Raw genomic sequence first — 6,000 nt, 5'->3', positions numbered from 1 at the left:
AAGAAAAATAATTAGGCAGCATCTTGCCGCACAGCTGGGTCTGGCCACAATGCCTCGTCCACATCACAGGCAATATCTTCCCTTGCCAGACATCGAGGGAAGAAGCGCCTTGAGTGCCTTATCCATCCCTGAATCGCACCCACATCAATTTCATCACATGCCTCTTCCATAGCCTGCACAAGAGGCATGTGCACAAAGGGCTGCTGGTCGTATACCTTCCACCGCCATGCCGAAAAGAACTCTTCTATGGGGTTCAGAAATGGTGAGTATGGTGGGAGGTATTGCACGAGAAACGGTGGGTTGGTCAGCAAACCAATTTTGGACTGGGGCTGCACGATGAAAGCTCACGTTGTCCCATACTACAACGTACCGGTTTCTTTGATGGTCTGCATCATTCATACACTCTGGTGGTATGAGAATGTTGTGGAGTCTGTCCAGAAATGTGAGAATATGGGCTGTGTTGTATGGTCCAAGGATGGCATGACGGTGGAGGACACCATGCGTATTGGAGATGGCAGCGCACATTGTGATGTTCCCACCACGTTGGCCAGGAACATCTATAATGGCTCTGTGGCCAATGACGTTTCTTCCCCTTCTTCTGGTCCTTGCTAGGTTGAACCCAGCCTCATCTGTGAAGATGAACTCATGTGGGATTGCATGAGCATCCATTTCCAGTACTCCCTGAAAACAAAGAACAAAAATCAGTCAATATGGTGTTATCCAGTACACTGGGAAACATGTTGCGTGTAGTGTACTGCAGTCAATATTGTACTTACATCCACATATGCTTGTCTGAGCTCTTTGTTTCTTTGAGAGTTTCTCTGAAAAGGCACCTCATAAAGTTGTTTCATTCTGATTTGGTTTCGCTTGAGAATGCGAGCCAATGTGGACAGACTGACTCGTTGAATGTTGTTGAATATGGTGTTGTCTTGGATGATGTGGCTTTGAATTTCTCATAATCTGATTTCATTATTTTCCAAAACCAAGTTTACAATGGCAGCTTCCTGTACCCCGGTGAACATTTGGCCCCTTCCTCCACCATGGTTGCGTCTCTCAGTCCTTTAAAAAAACAATATAGGGCTTGGACAATGCAGCCTAAAGATTTTTCCCCCACAGTAGAGTAAATTGTACAGGAAACTTGTACAGTTAGTGTATGACATCATATGACTATAGGGATTATTGCAATAGGAAAATTTGCCAAAATGTTTAACTATCCCTTTTAAGTAATCCATAGAGTTAGTTACATAATTATGTTGTCATTTGATTGAATATTTAACCTATTTCTACATTTCTTAATTTTCAGACTATACACTTGGATGAGGATCATATTTATCCAGGTACCTCCAGATGTCTTGATGTCAAGAGCTCCTGTTACAGGTGTGTTTTGTCTTATGTGTAATTATATATAGAGCGGTGGACAAAATATCAGAAACGCAACATTACTGAGGGGTAAACACATTTCTCTCCTGACAAAGATTAGATGTTGCTGAGTTTAAGCTGGAACAGTGGGTCAACCATTTGATTGGGCAAATATGTGCTAATCTACTGCATGTTTATGCATTTATCTGTGTTTATATTTATATTGTGTGCACATAATGTCTTCATTTTGCAGAAAGTACACCAATCTCTTTGCACCTATCGTCATTGATGATGATGAGGATGAAGTTCTCATTCCTGAGGAAACAAATGACAAGCCCTCAGAAGAATCGGAGTGAGGCATATAGACATAAGTAGAAAATTAACCAGCTCTCTATTCTGTCCAAAATTAAATTATACAAAAGTGAGAAGTCACTAAAATGAACACCAATCTGACTTTCTCTGTCTTTAACTGCTTGGATCAGGTCCAGTTGTTGAGATGTGTGTTTGAAGAGAGTCCATTGGAATTAAGCTAATAAGAATAAAAAGTTGCTCATTGTTTTAGAGGCTGACTCATCAGTGTCTCTCGTTTCAATGAAGTGTCAGGATATAGTTTATGAATATGGAATGAAAGATTTTTGTTTAGTAAAGTAGGTACTATGCTTTGAGTATATTTTTAAAGTCTAAAGTAGGTTTCTCACTTTTCTCTAGACCCACAAGTGTGCAGGCACCTGAAATAATTGTATATTTGGCACTTGCAATTGACCACAAGAAAGTCAGCAGGTTCAATATATCGAGATCTGACGCATGGGATGGAGCTGTCAGAGGATTTTGACGCAGCTCATACTCCGAAAAGAGCGACATCTTCGTTAAGTTTATCGACGATGCAGGGTCCTTTGAAGAAGGGTTGGACACAGGTGGGCCGAGGCGAGAATTCCTCACACTTCTAATCAATCACCTGAGAAATCGCCCCATCTTCGATGGACCTTCAGAAAGACGATATCTTGTGTACAATTCCACAGGTGGGTTTTTTGACGTCATTTTAAAATTTGAAGTTTTAAATAATTTAATTTTTTTTTATCTTCCACTGATGTAGATGGTAATTATCCATAATAATTCTGTACTCTCTGTAACAGCTGTCAGGGAAGATGAGTACTTTCTTGCAGGCAAGATGATTGCTGTGTCTATCATACACGGGGGACCAGCACCACATTTCCTCTCAAAGGACCTCGTCAACCACATAATAGGGAAGCCAAGTTTCAGCGCCACTGTAGAAGATGTAACAGATGAGGAGATAGGGAAAGCTCTACGTCAGGTAGAAAATTATCTTGACTCAAGGAATGAATTTACTAAGAGGACACCTAAAAATTATTTCAGTAATTGAGAGTAAGACGACACTCAAGATATGATAAGTTTTATTTATTTAAAGGGACAGATTTCCAATTATTTCAACGAGAAGTAAAAGTCATTTTATCCTTTTTTTTTTATCCTAGATTTGTATTAATGAAGGAGAAGAGTAGTCAAGCATGGATATTTTTGGGTTGGTCTTACAATAAATGTCTTTTAAACAGGTCCAGGAAGCAGAATCGGAGGAGTCTTTGCAAAATCTAATTTTGCAAAACAGCCCAATGTTCCAAACAGCTGGATGCTTCCGACGTGTCAAAGCTTGTGAGAAGCATACACTCATGGAGGAGTACCTCAGATGGTACATTATAGACTGCAACCACATTGCCATTCAACGGTAATATTATTTTTAAAGTTTTAAAATGATATTATTTAAAACTTTTTTGCCAACAATCATCAAAAAATGTAATAGTTTAGTTTTTCACTAATCCAACATTCAGTCAGTATTGCCATTTGCATATCACTGCAGCCACTGACACATTGTGAGACAGTGCCATCAGGTATTTCTGAAATAGCAGGATTGAGGAGCATCCTTACTGGATCAGACTGTAAAAGTGCAATCTTCAGTTGCTATCTCCTCTTTTTGTCCCCTTCAGGGAAATGCTGGACAAAAAATTTTAATGTATTGAACAATACTAGCCTAATTTTAGGTTCCATCACTTTTATGATCCACAAAGTAAATATAAGTATGTAAATCATGAAGTACAGTCTGACACTGAGTAAACTTTGTTAAAGACAAATATTTAACTTTTACATACGCATGTCCACTGGATTCAATTGAAAGTTCTGTCTTATGTACCTTTTGACATGGCAAACCATATCTGAGCTCCATTGGTTTATTTCTATTAATTATACACAATTACCCAGAGTAACCAGCTGGTACTACTGACACTAATCAGCTGTTTGAAACCAAAAACTCATTTTCTCATAAGGGTTCAGTAATTAGCAGCTCAGGTTATGCTCCATTTGACCCTCAAATACCATCCGGCTTGTCTGTCTATTTTTCCTTGGTGTACTTAGTGCTAAAAGAAATTATTGTGCTTTGTTTAGCACACTTCTGTTTCTTGCAGTGTGAAAGCAAGATTTTTAGGGGAGAAGTCCAAATCATGATGATCTCTCCTTTTTTGACATCAATATTAATTTCTGTGCACTATGAAATGTTTTCTGTATGCTCCTATATAAACAATCTACCTATGGCATGAGATTATACAATCAGAATTTATGTCAAAATATATTAAATTAAAAATCTGGTCTGTAAGTATATTTGCATACATTGTTGCTATATGTTTGGTAGTTTTTTTTCTGTCAGACCTGATAAACCACACCTATGTCTTACACAATAATTGTCCTTGATAGATTCAAAGATGGACTGGCAAGTCTGCAGTTTTTGACTGCACTGCAGCAGCATTCTGGTGTGCTGGCTCCTGTCCTATACCATTCTTCCAAGGCCCTGACTGCTGCAGAAATGGAAAGCATGTTCAGTCCAGACCTCAGCCCAAGAGGAAGCAACAGGCGGCAGAAGGAGGTCAAAATAATTGGATTTTGGGCTGATTTTCTTCTCAATTGTGAAGGTTTGTCAAGGCTGTTTTGTTAGATATATATAAATTGTGTAGTGTAGTTTCTTAGTAATCTTAGTTTATTTAATGAATTATAAGACTAATGATTCACTTTATGTTTTTAGATAATGCAGAGTCAAACAATGCACTACAATGTTGACTTTCTCTTTTTAGAAAAAGTGACGGCTGTGTCCCTCGAGGATGTGCTGATGTTTGCCACTGGTTTAGCAGCACTTCCACCAGCAGGAATAGCACCCCCTCAAAGCATTGAGTTTTTAACTGATTCACCTTTTCCAATGGCAAGCACATGTGCAAACACACTGAAGCTACTGCTCTTGGATTCCTACAGTGTCTTTAAGACAAACATGGAGTTTGGGATCCAGAATGCTCCAGGATTTGGATGTTTTTAGATGTCAAAGGAACATGCATAAAAGTGATTCTGTTCACCTGTGTGAGGGCTTGTATACATTTAAATCTGTGCAGTTAGCTACTTACAGATCTTACCCATAAATGTAATAAGAGCTGTGGCCTGATTTAGGCTCTCTTTTATTTATTTTTTTTTGCCCTGATTTTCATTTATTATTTTGCTGTTTCCTGTTTTTTACAGCTTAATATATATTTTAAAAAAAAACCAACGTAAAATCAGAACAAATATTTTTTGCAAGTAATTGATGTTTACATAAACACTGAATCAGAAAATGAATAAAATTTAAGTTTAATATGTCTCCACTTCAGTCCCAGAGTTCAAGATGCCAAACCTGAAAATTTAAAAGAACCACATTTGAGACTCTTGGGATCATATCCTGTAATTTATCCCTTGAAGCAATTTGTAAATGTCAGATCACATTTGTGAATGGGAAGTGTTTTCCAAAACTCAGGCATGTATAGTCCACCAATCATCGGGAAAATATTGTCTTAAGTCCATGTTTATGTGGGATACATAAGAAAGGTAAAAACGGGTTCCAATAGTCCATGTCTATAGCCCAGCCATTTCCTTCAGAGTGATGTACAGTTCTGAGGCTGTCTTCCAGTCTTGTGGCTGTTGTAATCCGTTTTGTTGCACAGCCTGTTGTAGGTATTCCTCAATGTCTGGATCACCACAAAAATCAATCACTTGTCTTGCCTCAGAAAACACATCCAGTTCCCCGTCTTCAACAGCCAATCCACAGTCCCTTGAACCAAATCTGCAAAATTAGATGATACAATGATATAAAGGACAAGGTTTGAAATGGTCATTGTTAGATTTGTTTGCTTGTTGATATACAGAAATTTATAAACAATGATAGAGACAGATAGCTTCTAATTCAAGAATGGATTATACCAACATGTACAATTGTTCAAATATATCCCAGTTTAGGCTATACCATAACACCTTGCATTTTTTGTAATGTATGATAATTACTACCTGTGAGGCAAGACAGTTCATTCGGAATCCCTCCTGGACATGATGCAAGTCTGCTTGGTCGAATCTGGTGCTTGTTCCATAGGTCCATACATTCATCCAGGTCTTGCTGCAGAACATTACTGAAGCTAAATCTCAGAAAGCACTGGTGTTCATGGCTGCCATTGAAGAGTCCAGAGTCTCTCAGGTCTCCAAGCAAGTCAGTAGTATATAGGGACCAGCTTTGCGCGTGCACGCGAAACGTGCGTGCGTTGCCCCCCCCCCCCACACACGCCCCTCCCC

At 38.8% G+C, this 6,000-nt stretch overlaps 1 pseudogene; it reads left to right on the top strand.

Moving 5' to 3' along the window:
* Nucleotides 1-480: 480 nt before the first annotated feature.
* On the top strand, nucleotides 481-4,942 carry LOC144464644 (G2/M phase-specific E3 ubiquitin-protein ligase-like; annotated as a pseudogene).
* Nucleotides 4,943-6,000: the final 1,058 nt, after the last annotated feature.

The sequence above is a fragment of the Epinephelus lanceolatus genome, chromosome 1 (assembly GCF_041903045.1).
Source record: "Epinephelus lanceolatus isolate andai-2023 chromosome 1, ASM4190304v1, whole genome shotgun sequence".
In the NCBI taxonomy this organism is placed as follows: domain Eukaryota; kingdom Metazoa; phylum Chordata; class Actinopteri; order Perciformes; family Serranidae; genus Epinephelus; species Epinephelus lanceolatus.
Note: the sequence above shows the minus strand (reverse complement) of the source record. Positions and strands in the feature narration are given on the sequence as shown.